Source organism: Schistocerca serialis, chromosome 7 (assembly GCF_023864345.2).
Source record: "Schistocerca serialis cubense isolate TAMUIC-IGC-003099 chromosome 7, iqSchSeri2.2, whole genome shotgun sequence".
Lineage (NCBI taxonomy): Eukaryota > Metazoa > Arthropoda > Insecta > Orthoptera > Acrididae > Schistocerca > Schistocerca serialis.
Window position 1 is genome coordinate 569,300,541 of NC_064644.1, and position 15,429 is coordinate 569,315,969.

At 45.3% G+C, this 15,429-nt stretch overlaps 1 protein-coding gene across 1 annotated transcript in view; it reads right to left on the bottom strand.

Annotated features, from left to right (window-relative positions):
• The window catches only part of LOC126413256 (lachesin-like), a 325,953-nt gene that overhangs the window by 99,521 nt on the left and 211,003 nt on the right, over positions 1–15,429 (bottom strand). The gene's annotated exons all lie outside the window — the stretch shown is intronic.

Sequence of the window (15,429 nt, forward strand, 5' to 3'; positions counted from 1 at the left end):
CCATAACGATGTATGCTGTCAGAATACAAGAATATGGAAGTTCATTTCGATGGGAATAAAGATTCAGTCGGCTATGGAAGTTGCCTTAGCTTGTTCCAAAAGTTTCTGCATGGGAGAAACTGACAAGTATAATTTGGGGAAATTTTGTGAACAAGCATGGACATTATTTCTTCCACATTTCTGCCAGTGTATACTGTAGACGTTCAGAATCAAAATTCTAGAGATGTTTAAGGTGTAACCCTATCTCGTCGTCAAGAACTTGAAACTATGCAATGAAGCTAGCGTGCGCTTATTGTTAATAAACTTATCTTTCATTGGAATTTTAGGTGAAATGTGCAAAAACAGATGGAGGAATATTCGGGACTCGTATCAGAGAAATAAACGAGAAAGAAAGCTTGGAACAGGTTCAGATGCCTCAGCAAAACCAAGAAAATGGGTTCTACTTGATCACTTGGCTTTAAGAAACCTACGTTTCGTGGCATTTTAAATGAAATTGTCAAGAGCATATGGAGAAATATTAGTAACTCATACCGGAGGAATATGACATAAAATGGTTTCATTAGGTCCAAATGTGTCAGCGAAACAAAACAAATGCATTCTCTATCGTGTGATGACCACACGATTCTCGTTGCGCGTCGGCAGAACTGGCGGCTAGTCGCGACGCTCCCGGAGATATATGAGCCCAAATCTCGGAACGGAGATCAATATCAATCTGATCTCAACTTTAAAAATAATTTCGATATGTTAGCTTCTTTTCATCGGCAACGATGTATGACCTAACGTGAACCATACGTAAAGTAGCCAGCGACCACATTTTTCACTGTACACAATTCAAATTTTATGCAGTAGGTTACTTGTAAATTAAGTATCGGGATAACTGTGACGAATATCGGAAAAATAGACACCTCATTATCAAGCTGTGATGTGAAACTGTAAGATACGCAAACATCAATTTTTTGTGCCTTTTACTTTCCTCACAATTGATTGAGAAGTAATATACAGCGAAAAAAACACGCAAAACCGGAAGAGATACTTTTCAATTTTTTAAAGTAAAAGGAGAATCTGTATCGAAAAACTAACTCTGGGAGCCGATGTAACTTTGTTGCATTAACATACAGTATTTTTTACAGCAAGAAAATCGGAATTCATATTTTTCTTATGTATTTGAATCCGCCGCCGCCGACCGGAGCTTGGGAAACGGCGACGACTCCAGTCGTGTTGCGGCCGTGTCGCCGTCTGCCAGGGTAGGGAAAGAGGAGGGGGCAGCGTCGCAGTCGCAGCCAACTGTCGCGTCTTGCACAACGTAACTTAAAGGTACAAGACGCGACGCACACTAGCGACTGCGACGGGTCGCTACGTGACGTCAGAAGTTGGCTGCTGGCGCATGCGCAGTTCGAGTTTGGATTGCGACGCGCGACTGTTGCGGCAGCTGCCGCAGCACTGCACCAGTGAGCAGTGTTGCGACGGAAGTCGGACGATACAAAGACATACGGCTGCCAGAAAGATGTCGAGCCAGTCAAGGAAAACTGAAATGAGCCACTCACAGGATGTGATTCTCTGTGAGCTGGTCTCGCAACATCCTTGCCTTTACAATTTGAAGAATTCTAAATATAGGGACACTTTGTTCAGGGACAGAATTTGGGACGAAATTGGTGCACAGTTGAAACTGGCAGGTGAATGAAATATGTATTATTTTTCCATTAAAACAAATTTTTCTGTCTTATTATGAAAATCAGTATAATCCATGCAGATGTAGAATTAGAATGATAAAAATGAACTTGCAGGTCAATTTTCGCATTACTCTTTTTTTTGACGATAAAAATTGAAAACGGCAAGTACATTACAAAATGAAAAATCTAAAGTGCAACGAGAAAGTTACATTTTACAATACCTTTACTTTGAAAGTAAACGGTACATTGGTGTCTTGATATTAAACTAATTTGAACGTTTTTTCGCTCTGTTGAAAAACGTAAATTTTTGACATTTGTTGGTTTTGTTAGGACGTCTGCTTCTACTTGGGTATCCTCGTCCAGGTTCAGAAGGAAATACTAGAGGTGAGTAATTTATCCTCTTCCCAAGAATGAGAAGAAAATACACTCCTGGAAATGGAAAAAAGAACACATTGACACCGGTGTGTCAGACCCACCATACTTGCTCCGGACACTGCGAGAGGGCTGTACAAGCAATGATCACACACACGGCACAGCCGACACACCAGGAACCGCGGTGTTGGCCGTCGAATGGCGCTAGCTGCACAGCATTTGTGCACCGCCGCCGTCAGTGTCAGCCAGTTTGCCGTGGCATACGGAGCTCCATCGCAGTCTTTAACACTGGTAGCATGCCGCGACAGCGTGGACGTGAACCGTATGTGCAGTTGACGGACTTTGAGCGAGGGCGTATAGTGGGCATGCGGGAGGCCGGGTGGACGTACCGCCGAACAACACGTGGGGCGTGAGGTCTCCACAGTACATCGATGTTGTCGCCAGTGGTCGGCGGAAGGTGCACGTGCCCGTCGACCTGGGACCGGACCGCAGCGACGCACGGATACACGCCAAGACCGTAGGATCCTACGCAGTGCCGTAGGGGACCGCACCGCCACTTCCCAGCAAATTAGGGACACTGTTGCTCCTCGGGTATCGGCGAGGACCATTCGCAACCGTCTCCATGAAGCTGGGCTACGGTCCCGCACACCGTTAGGCCGTCTTCCGCTCATGCCCCAACATCGTGCAGCCCACCTCCAGTGGTGTCGCGACAGGCGTGAATGGAGGGACGAATGGAGACGTGTCGTCTTCAGCGATGAGAGTCGCTTCTGCCTTGGTGCCAATGATGGTCGTATGCGTGTTTGGCGCCGTGCAGGTGAGCGCCACAATCAGGACTGCATACGACCGAGGCACACAGGGCCAACACCCGGCATCATGGTGTGGGGAGCGATCTCCTACACTGGCCGTACACCACTGGTGATCGTCGAGGGGACACTGAATAGTGCATGGTACATCCAAACCGTCATCGAACCCATCATTCTACCATTCCTAGACCGGCAAGGGAACTTGCTGTTCCAACAGGACAATGCACGTCCGCATGTATCCCGTGCCACCCAACGTGCTCTAGAAGGTGTAAGTCAACTACCCTGGTCAGCAAGATCTCCGAATCTGTCCCCCATTGAGCATGTTTGGGACTGGATGAAGCGTCGTCTCACGCGGTCTGCACGTCCAGGTGGAAATGGCATGGCTAGCCGTTCCACAGGACTACATCCAGCATCTCTAGGATCGTCTCCATGGGAGAATAGCAGCCTGCATTGCTGCGAAAGGTGGATGTACACTGTACTAGTGCCGACATTGTGCATGCTCTGTTGCCTGTGTCTATGTGCCTGTGGTTCTGTCAGTGTGATCATGTGATGTATCTGACCCCAGGAATGTGTCAATAAAGTTTCCCCTTCCTGGGACAATGAATTCACGGTGTTCTTATTTCAGTTTCCAGGAGTATATATTGAAGGCAGCATGTCTTTACTTTTAAAAAACCTACATTTCATGGCATTTTAAATGAAATTGTCAAGAGCATATGGAGAAAATAACTCATACCGGAGAAATATATGACATAAAATGGTTTCATTAGGTCCAAATGTGTCAGCGAAACAAAACAAGCATTCTCTATCGTGTGATGACCACATGATTCACGTTGCGCGTCGACAGAACTGGCGGCTGGTCGCGACGCTCCCGGAGATATATGAGCCCAAATCAAGGAAACGGAGATCGATATCATTCTGATCTCAACTTTAAAAATAATTTCGATATGTTAGCTTCTTTTCATCGGCAACGATGTATGATCTAACGTGAACCATACGCAAAGTAGCCGGCGACCACATTTTTCACTGTACACAATTCAAATTTTATGCAGTAGGTTACTTGTAAATTAAGTACCGGAGTGACTGTGACTAATATCGGAAAAATAGACACCTTATTATCAAGCTGTGGTGTGAGACTGTAAGATACGCAAACATCAATTTTTTGTGCCTTTTACTTTCCTCACAATCGATAGAGAAGTAATATACAGCGAAAAAAACACGCAAAACCGGAAGAGGTACTTTTCAATTTTTTAAGGTAGAAGGAGAATCTGTATCGAAAAACTAACTGTGGGAGCCGATGTTACTTTGTTCCATTAACATACAGTATTTTTTACAGCAAGAAAATCGGAATTCTTATTTTTCTTATGTATTTGAATCTGCCGCCGCCGACCAGAGCGTGGGAAACAGCGACGACTCCTGTCGTGTTGCGGCCTTGTCGCCGTCTGCCAGGGTGGGAAAAGAGGAGGGGGCAGCGCCGCAGTCACAGCCAACTGTCGCGTCTTGCACAACGTAACTTAAGGATTTTCGGCATGCACGTGAGCGGGTCGCGCAATTGCAAACACAATCTCGTCCGGCAGAGCGCCACCGAGAGCATCACAGAAGTGAAGAAACTGTTTCGCGACTCTCCTAACTGCTATGTGAGGACACACCCCATGCACATGGGCGAATGCAGCAGGAATATGCTCCTGCCGCGGAGGAACGTGTAATAGTAAATACAGGCAGCATGTCACAGACCTAACCGGAAGACAATTGTACACGTCTACGGAGGTCAGAAACGTTATTACGAGAAGCTGAAAACGCGAGTGGATACCGTAACACTGCACAAGGATCGTTGGGTCACGGATACATGGCATCACGTGCAGCAGAGAAGAAGGAAAATTCGTACGGCGGATACGTCGAACCTTTCGACCACAAAATTTTCTTGACCATCCAGAATTTTCCGGTCTACAAGGAGGTAACCAACGCATTACAGCTAAAGACCTGGCTGGCACAGTACGATAACGTGCTACCAGAATGAAGTACAAGGTCCAGGTTATCTGTGGTTTCTTAGAAGGATCGATTGCAGAAGATATGCGCGGAGTTGCACAGAGATGTCGCTCCTACCAAGAATTTAAGGACGCATTCCTTAGCACATAGTGGTCGCAAGACACACAGGAGAGGATAAAACAAGAGATCATGTTAGGAAAGGACTTGAAGAAGAGTCTGTATTGCGCATTCCTGTCAAATTCTTCGAATCCCTGGTCAAGAAGAACAGATTCTTAGATCAATCGTATACCCCAATGAAATTATAAGACACTGCTACGTTAAATTACCTTTACGTTACCAGCAACTGGTCATCGGTAGATGCAGCGACTCAATCGATGGTTTCTAGAGTGTGCGGTGAGAACTCGCCTACGTGAATGAAATTCACAAACTAGAAATAATGGCTATAACTAGCGAGTTTTTCCAGAGCGGAATGACGATGCCTGAAATGGGCGAAAACATCGTTCGATTCCAAAATTCAAACTTCAATGGGAATTACCAGCCATCATGGGAAAATAGAAGAAGACGAGGAAATTATAATCATAACAACATCTACCGACGAAACGGAAAATGAAGAGAGCAACAGAACCAGGATCGACAGAATTCTAGTGATCAAGCAATAGCAGGACCTACAACGGTCAAGGTTGATGGAATGGCCTTCGTAGCAAATATGTTGAATTGAGGCCACCTAACCAATCGCAGGTGTCACGCAGAGAAAATTCAAACAGGAACTGATACACAGTCGCTGCGGACTCAGCTCCAAACAACGGCGCAGAAACTGTCGGAATGAGCGATATTAACTTGTTAGACTACTAAGATACAAGAGAACTGCAATGAGAAGACAACGTGCAGTATGTAAATAGTCTCCATATGTGAACTGTTTAACGTAATTTAATGTTGATATTGTGTTGGATGGCCGCGGTGGCCGAGTGGTTCTAGGCGCTTCAGTCCGGAACCGCGCGACTGCTACGGCAGTAGGTTCGAATCCTGCTTTGGGCATGGATATGTGTGATAACCTGTGGTCTAGGGGTAGCGACTTTGATTCATAATCAAAACGTCTTCGGTCCCGGTTTAAATCCCCGCCACTGCCTAAATTTTGATTAATAATCAGCATTGACGGCCGAAGACTTCCGGCATAAGAAGATAGCCTCATTCTGCCAACGGCCTTGTCAAAGAGGGCGGAGGAGCGGATAGAGGTTCAGGGCGCTCTCTTGTCCTAGGGGTGGGAAATTGCCCCTAAAGGCGGAAGAATCAGCAATGATCAACGACATGAGGATTCAGAAGGCAATGGAAACCACTGCATTAAAGAGACGCGTAAAGTGTATCCACAGGACATGTGGCCTGTAATTGAAGAAGTGACATGATGATCTCTCCATTGGCAAAAGATTTCGGAATTGTCCCCCATTCGGTTCTCTGGGAGGGGACTGCCAAGGGGGAGGTTACCATGAGAAAAAGATTGAATAATCAACGAAAGGATAACGTTCTACGAGTCGGGGCGTGGAATGTCAGAAGCTTGAACGTGGTAGGGAAACTAGAAAATCTGAAAAGGGAAATGCAGAGGCTCAATCTAGATATAGTAGGGGTCAGTGAAGTGAAGTGGAAGGAACACAAGGATTTCTGGTCAGATGAGTATCGGGTAATATCAACGGCAGCAGAAAATGGTATAACAGTTGTAGGATTCGTTATGAATAGGAAGGTATGGCAGAGGGTGTGTTACTGTGAACAATTCAGTGACCGGGTTGTTCTAATCAGAACCGACAGCAGACCAACACCGATAACGATAGTTCAGGTATACATGCCGACGTCGCAAGCTGAAGATGAACAGATAGAGAAAGTGTATGAGGATATTGAAAGGGTAATGCAGTATGTAAAGGGGGACGAAAATCTAATAGTCATGGGCGACTGGAATGCAGTTGTAGGGGAAGGAGTAGAAGAAAAGGTTACAGGAGAATATGGGCTTGGGACAAGGAATGAAAGAGGAGAAAGACTAATTGAGTTCTGTAACAATTTCAACTAGTAATAGCGAATACCATGTTCAAGAATCACAAGAGGAGGAGGTATACTTGGAAAAGGCCGGGAGATACGGTAGATTTCAATTAGATTACATCATGGTCAGACAGAGATTCCGAAATCAGATACTGGATTATAAGGCGTACCCAGGAGCAGATATAGACTCAGATCACAATATAGTAGTGATGAAGAGTAGGCTGAAGTTCAAGACATTAGTCAGGAAGAATCAATACGCAAAGAAGTGGGATACGGAAGGAATGACGAGATACGTTTGAAGTTCTCTAACGCTATATATACAGCAATAAGGAATAGTGCAGTAGGCAGTACAGTATAAGAGGAATGGACATCTCTAAAAAGGGCCATCACAGAAGTTGGGAAGGAAAACATAGGTACAAAGAAGGTAGCTGCGAAGAAACCATGGGTAACAGAAGAAATACTTCAGTTGATTGATGAAAGGAAGAAGTACAAACATGTTCCGGGAAAATCAGGAATACAGAAATACAAGGCGCTGAGGAATGAAATAAATAGGAAGTGCAGGGAAGCTAAGACGAAATGGCTGCAGGAAAAATGTGAAGACATCGAAAAGGATATGATTGACGGAAGGACAGACTCAGCATACAGGAAAGTCAAAACATCCTTTGGTGACATTAAAAGCAACGGTGGTAACATTAAGAGTGCAACGGGAATTCCACTGTTAAATGCAGAGGAGAGAACAGATAGGTGGAAAGAATACATTGAAAGCCTCTATGAGGGTGAAGATTTGTCTTATGTGATAGAAGAAGAAACAGGAGTCGATTTAGAAGAGATAGGGGATCCAGTAGTAGAATCGGAATTTAAAAGAGCTTTGGAGGACTTACGGTCAAATAGGGCAGAAGGGATAGATAACATTCCATCAGAATTTCTAAAATCATTGGGGGAAGTGGCAACAAAACGACTATTCACGTTGGTGTGTAGAATATATGAGTCTGGCGATATACCATCTGACTTTCGGAAAAGCATCATCCACACGATTCCGAAGACGGCAAGAGCTGACAAGTGCGAGAATTATCGCACAATCAGCTTAACAGCTCATGCATCGAAGCTGCTTACAAGAATAATATACAGAAGAATGGAAAAGAAAATTGAGGATGCGCTAGGTGACGATCAGTTTGGCTTTAGGAAAAGTGAAGGGACGAGAGAGGCAATTCTGACGTTACGGCTAATAATGGCAGCAAGGCTAAAGAAAAATCAAGACACTTTCATAGGATTTGTTGACCTGGAAAAAGCGTTCGACAATATAAAATCGTGCAAGCTGTTCGAGATTCTGAAAAAAGTAGGGGTAAGCTATAGGGAGAGACGGGTCATATACAATATGTACAACAACCAAGAGGGAATAATAAGAGTGGACGATCAAGAACGAAGTGCTCGTATTAAGTAGGGTGTAAGACAAGGCTGTAGCCTTTCGCCCCTACTCTTCAATCTGTACATCGAGGAAGCAATGATGGAAATAAAAGAAAGGTTCAGGAGTGGAATTAAAATACAAGGTGAAAGGATATCAATGATACGATCCGCTGATGACATTGCTATCCTGAGTGAAAGTGAAGAAGAATTAAATGATCTACCTAATGGAATGAACAGTCTAATGAATACACAGTATGGTTTGAGAGTAAATCGGAGAAAGACGAAGGTAATGAGAAGTAGTAGAAATGAGAACAGCGAGAAACTTAACATCAGGATTGATGGTCACGAAGTCAACGAAGTTAAGGAATTCTGCTACCTAGGCAGTAAAATAACCAATGACGGACGGAGCAAGGAGGACATGAAAAGCAGACTCGCTATGGCAAAAAAGGCATTTCTGGCCAAGAGAAGTCTACTAATATCGAATACCGGCCTTAATTTGAGGAAGAAATTTCTGAGGATGTACGTCTGGAGTACAGCATTGTATGGTAGTGAAACATGGACTGTGGGAAAACCGGAACAGAAGCGTATCGAAGCATTTGAGATGTGGTGCTATAGACGAATGTTGAAAATTAGGTGGACTGATAAGGTAAGGAGTGAGGAGGTTCTACGCAGAATCGGAGAGGAAAGGAATATGTGGAAAACACTGGTAAGGAGAAGGGACAGGATGATAGGACATCTGCTAAGACATGAGGGAATGACTTCCATGGTACTAGAGGGAGCTGTAGAGGGCAAAAACTGTAGAGGAAGACAGAGATTGGAATAAGTCAAGCAAATAATTGAGGACGTAGGTTGCAAGTGCTACTCTGAGATGAAGAGGTTAGCACAGGAAAGGAATTCGTGGCGGGCCGCGAATCAAACCAGTCAGTAGATTGATGACCAAAAAAAAAAAGTCTGATGTCTTTAGGTTAGTGAGGTTTAAGTAGTTCTAAGTTCTAGGGGACTGATGAACTCAGATATTAAGTCCCATAGTTCTCAGAGCCATATTGTCTTGCTTAGCGTAATTTTCCATTTTTTCTATTCTGTTGTTATTCTGTTTGTTTGTCATTTCCATTAGTTTTCAGCAGGAGTCCTTGTTGAACGTGGTCAAATGAGTTGCGTATTTGTGACATCTTCACGCCAATATTTACTGGCAGGTGTCAGATTGAAATAAAATTCCGTTGAAAGTTATATGTCATCACCAGCTGGCACTTTTTGTGGCATACCATACCAGGCACGTTGCAGTACTTGCAGTACTGAGTACTACAAACAACTAAATACTGCTATTAGTTCTTTGGACCTCACAACTGTCCGATTTCGACAACTGAGCATCGAAATCTGTCATAGCATTCTCGTAAAAGAGCCTTCACAATTATCACCATGGTCGATGAATTTGTTTCTCTCCGTGGTTTCTTGTACACTGTCCAAGGGACGGATGTATGTCTAGACGGTATATCGTGCCATAGAGCATGTGCGTCTCGATTTTTGGATGTGTTTCGTATGGTGTTAGCAGGCCTCGCTTTGGGCGCGTGTCGACGCTAAGACTCGGTGTGTTATGAGCCATCGCCTGTCGTACGATGTAGCCTGTCTCGTGGTGGAATTTCGCCAGCGGCAAGTGAGCGCCGTCGGCGAAAATTGTGCATGGGGAATTAGCACGGACAAGTGCAAGTCATGGTAGAGTGGCGAACCGCAGACCCAGAAATAGGAAGCAGAAACGATATGATGGACGATGGATGAGATTTAAATTAGAAAAATATTTAGGTATATATAATTCAGTACGGTTTTGTTTCATTTCAGCAGCAGCGATCCTGACACATGAGACAGGAGGCATGTTTGTAATATGTCCAATTACGAGTACACAATCATAAAATGCCACTTCAAAGATTTCAGGCAAACCACCAGCACCTGAGTGAGTAGATGGACTTCCTGGCCACTTCAGTGTCAGCAGGCAACACTGCCTGACATGGAAAAACAAAAGAGAAGTATACAAGCAATAAAAGGCATGAAAATTCGCTTCAGTAGTATTAGGAAAGGCATAGGATGGTACAACAAGTTAGTATTTAGTATTGGGAGAAGCCTGCACGTTTGGTGGAGGTATAGAGGTAGCGCCAGCGTAAAAATTAGTGCAAGAGAGGAGCTGAACTAACCAAAAGCTAACAAGAAAAGTTGCACACACAAACAAAGACACCTCACACCACATAATTTACTTCCATACACCGTTAACAGGGCCCTGTAGTCATTAAATTTATTTTTGGATTTGCGTCCTTAGTGATAAAACGAATAAATAAATAAATATATTCGTATTTTTCAGTATCCTTTTCTGTACAATGATTATATCAATGTAATGACATTTTTGAGAGAATGTGGCACTTGACCACACATGAGGATTGTGCAGACTCCGGAACCAACATGGCAGACTGGCCTAGCCAGCTCACGCGCCTACATCATACAGCCCAGTCGTCTACCAGTGCAGTGGGACGTCACACGCCATCGCAGAGAGCGGAATGCCACCGCGCGCAGGACCCTCCCCCCCCCCACCCCCCTTTTACCGTAACGGCCAACGACCTGCCAGCCCACTATTCAAGGGACAAACGAGCCGCGTGGCACCGCAGTCGAAGTGGTGCCACGCGAGCCGAGTCACGGTTCGTGCGAGTGCACAAGTGCCATGTTTTCAATTCGTTTAAGATTTTCAATAGTAAATTTTGTCTCCCCAGGGCCCTTGTGGAGGGAGCGATAGGATACCTTTCTGTAATATCATTATGTAATATCTTTTTGTGTTTTCGTATGTATCAATTCAACTGTCTCGATTGTGACATATACACTATTGGCCATTAAAATTGCTACGCCACGAAGATGACGTGCTACACACGCGAAATTTAACCGACAGGAAGAAGATGCTGTGATATGCAAATGATTAGCTTTTCAGAGCATTCACACAAGATTGGCGCCAGTGGCCACACCTACAACGTGCTGACATGAGGACGATTTCCAACCGATTTCTCATACACAAACAGCAGTTGACCGGCGTTGCCTGGTGAAACGTTGTTGTGATGCCATTGGAAGGAGGAGAAATGCGTACCATCACGTTTCCGACTTTGATAATGGACGGATTATAGCCTGTCGCGATTGCGGTTTATCGTATCGCGACATTGCTGCACGCGTTGGTTGAGATCCAATGACTATTAGCGGAATATGGAATCGGTGGGTTCAGGAGGGTAATACGGAATGCTGTGCTGGGTCCCAAAGGCCTCGTATCAATAGCAGTCGAGATAGGCATCTTATCCGCATGGCTGTAACGGATCGTGCAGCCACGTCTCGATCCGTGAGTCGACAGATGGGGACGTCTACAAGACAACAACTATCTGCACGAACATTTCGACGACGTTTGCAGCAGCATGGAGTGGTTACCCTTGAAGCTGCATCACAGACAGGACCGCCTGCGATGGTGTACTCAACGACGAACCTGGGTGCACCAATGGCAGAACGTCATTTTTTTGGATGAATCCAGGTTCTGTTTACAGCATCATGATGGTCACAGCCGTGTTTGGCGACATCGCGCACATTGGAATCGTATATTCGTCATCGCCATACTGGCGTATCACCTGGCGTGATGGTATAGGGTGCCATTGGTTACACGTCTCGGTCACCTCTTGTTCGCATTGACGGCACTTTGAACAGTGGACGTTACATTTCAGATATGTTACGACCCGTGGCTCTACCCTTCATTCGATCCCTGCGAAACCCTACATTTCAGCAGGATAATGCACGACCGCACGTTGCAGGTCCTGTGCGGGCGTTTCTGGGTACAGAAACTGTTCTACTGCTGCCCTGGCCAGCACATTCTCCAGATCTGTCACCAATTGAAATGTCTGGTCAATGGTGGCCGAGCAACTGGCACGTCACAATACACCAGTCACTTGATGAACTGTGGTATCGTGTTGAAGCTGCATGGGCAGCTGTACCTGTACACAGCATCCGAGCTCTGTTTGACTCAATGCCCAGACGTATCAAGGCCGTTATTATGGGTACTGATTTCTCAGGATTTATGCATCCAGTTTGCGTGCAAATGTAATCACATGTCAGTTCTAGTACAATATATTTGTCCAATGAATACCCGTTTATCATCTGCAGTTCTTCTTGGTGTAGCAATTTTAATGGCCAGTAGTGTATGTTTATTCTCCACATTTATTAATGCTCTGATTATGTGCCTATATTTGTTTTCATGTCGTAGAAAAAACACACAAAATACACAACTTAGATACAAATTACACATGAAGAGTCTTGTGTTCGAAGCTCTGGCCTGTGTGGCTGATGCTTGGGACCGGTCCTGAGACTGACTTCTCTGGCAAGTAGTTAGACTGGAGAACCTGTGATGAAGCTTTTATTGTGCCGACAGTGTATCTTCGAGTGTCTCGGACTACTCATTTGCCAAGGGCACACTATTTCGTTTTTGGTTTACCTGTTTCGACGTTAGGTATCCTTGTGCGCTTTGTAGTATAAGTGAGCCAAATTGGTCCTTGGCACGGCCAACGAACGGGTGTATCACACACTGAAATCTACCGTTATTTCAGGGCTCTGGTAAATAGTAAATTCCGATCCGTCTGCCTGATCGCTAGACCGTGAGATTTTTGCATTTCTTTCATGGCCGCGGTCGATTAACAGTTGCCGACTCCAAGTCTTGCCACCACTGCGTACTTCTCGCAAGCTGCAAGTTACATCAGTGCACGAAGCAAAACAGGATAACGTACTGCTGCCGTGGCCTTGCCGGGGCTTACAGATCTCAATTGCCACTTGCTCTCAGCTGCTCCTATCTTGACAAACTTCTGTGGATTATAAATCAAAGTCTGCTCAGCGTCTGATCAGTTCAGATTGCGGTATCCACATTTTTAGGACCAGAGTACTTAAGTCACTTTCCCACCCAGGATCCTTGTCCATTGTTCTCTTAACCCAACTGTTAGTTGTTTACAGTATTCAATCAATAACTATAATTTATGTCTGTTTTTGCTTTTGAAAAATAAATGTTGTTAGTAAATTTTCCCACATTCTCAATCATTCTTTTATAGTTAACTTTCATTGTGGCGTCCCATGCCAGGATTTAGGGTGGACATCATTAAAACGAAGGCGTTTCTCGCTGTCGCGGGATCTTCTCACGAAATTTCAATCAGCGACTTTCTCATCGAATGCGAGAATATTTTGTTGACACCGATCTACGCAGGAAGAAACGATCATCATAATAAAATAAGGAAAATTAGAGCTCGTGCGGAAAGATGTACACCTTGCTTTTCTCCGCATGCTGTTCGACAGTGCAAGGATAGAGAATTATAGTGAAGGTGTTTCGATGAACCATTTTCCAGGCAGTTATGTGTGATTTGCTGAGTATCTATTTAGATGTGGATGTTGATGTAGGCATCAGTTTCATACCTCGACACAGAAAGTGTTCGGAAAACGCTCGGGCTAGTCTGTCCATCGTTACTATACTCTCTGGCGGACGACTGATCGTAGTTCTTCGTCTCCAAAATGAGCGTGAGATATTGCAGTTAGACAAAACTCGTGTATTCAAAGTGTAACCACCACCGGAACGGTCGTGGGGTTGGCGAGAACGAAAGCGAGGCGGATCCATACGGGAGCGGCCCACGAACAAACAAAACGAACGGGGAAGGACGGACACGAACAACGACGGACGACGGGGCAAGACCTAACGAACAACAACACGCAAATAGCAATAGGGTCACAAGCGAAATCTCACGAATCCACAACGTCCACTCGTACACGGAAACAGGTTGTCTGTAGGCGAGATGTCGATAGACTAACGCGAATATCAACTGCCTGCTGAGCGAGAGGCAGGCACTTAAGTACCTGATAGTGTACATTGCTATTGGGCGCTGGGACCACTTGCTGCACCGTGGCGCCCTCACATAATTCGCGGGCCAGAAGCGCGCGCAGCCACTGCTTACGGCGCGAGGGCTGGAGAGGCCTCTAGTGGTAATCGAGGTCCATGCCGTCTGGCGCGGATTCGAAACCCGCGGCGCTCGGTACCAGACAAAGTACTGGAAAATTGGCATTCGGAGAAATGAATGGGTTCGTATGACGATTTCCTTTATGTGGAAGAATGTATCATAAGTAGCTTATCTTTTGACTAGCAAACACTGAACGGCGAATTAAAGATAATAACTGTGGTGTCACTGCCAGACACCACAGGTGGTAGCCTTTAAATCGGTCGCGGTCCGTTAGTAAACGTAGGACCCGCGTGTCGCCACCATCAGTAATTGCAGACCGCCACATGGCAGGTGTAGTATAGAGAGACTCCCTAGCACTCGCCCCAGTTATACAGCCGACTTTGCTAGCGATGGTTCACTGCCTACATACGCTCTCATTTGCAGAGACGATAGTTTAGCATAGCCTTCAGCTACGTCATTTGCTACGACATAGGAAGGCGCCATATTCAGTAATTGGAATCAATTCTGGACAACATTGTGAATCATGTACCGTCAAGAGCGACGTTCATCATTAATGGATTAAAGTTATCAAACTAATTACGTCCGCTTTCTGAATTCTAATTCCTTGTCATGTTCCAGACCTCACGTCAGTATAGTTCTTCCCTCCTCACGCCAGCCTGCGTGATCTAAAACGCGTGCATATCGGTCTCCTCTCGTAACACCGTGTTCGCTCTTCTGCCAACACAACAATAACTGTACATTTCCAGAACACCTAGTCACCGCACTAAATTCTACCATTCTCTAAATTGTATCCCATAAAGTGAAACACAAAACGTACATGTTTTCTAAATAACAGTAATGTTACGAATAACTGTGGAGTACTTGCCCCGAAAGTTGGGGTGCAGAAGGGGGGGATGCCGATTCTGGGGTTATCAAGTATCGCTACAGCTAGCTGCAAAGGCTACATAATACAGGCCGCGTCCGCCTACGCCGGCAACGTATGGCCACGTCCTGCCATGTGCGTAAGATGCTTGCGCTACACGTGCGAGAGAACAGTCTGGATGGTTCCTCCAGCCCACCTCCGTACGAGATGGCGAGGTGACGCGGTGCGAGAGCTGTCCAACGCATGAAGCCCGGGAGCCATTTGCTCAGCCGCACTCAGCGCTTCTCGGGAACAACGTCTCCACACCTCGTGAGCGCGGC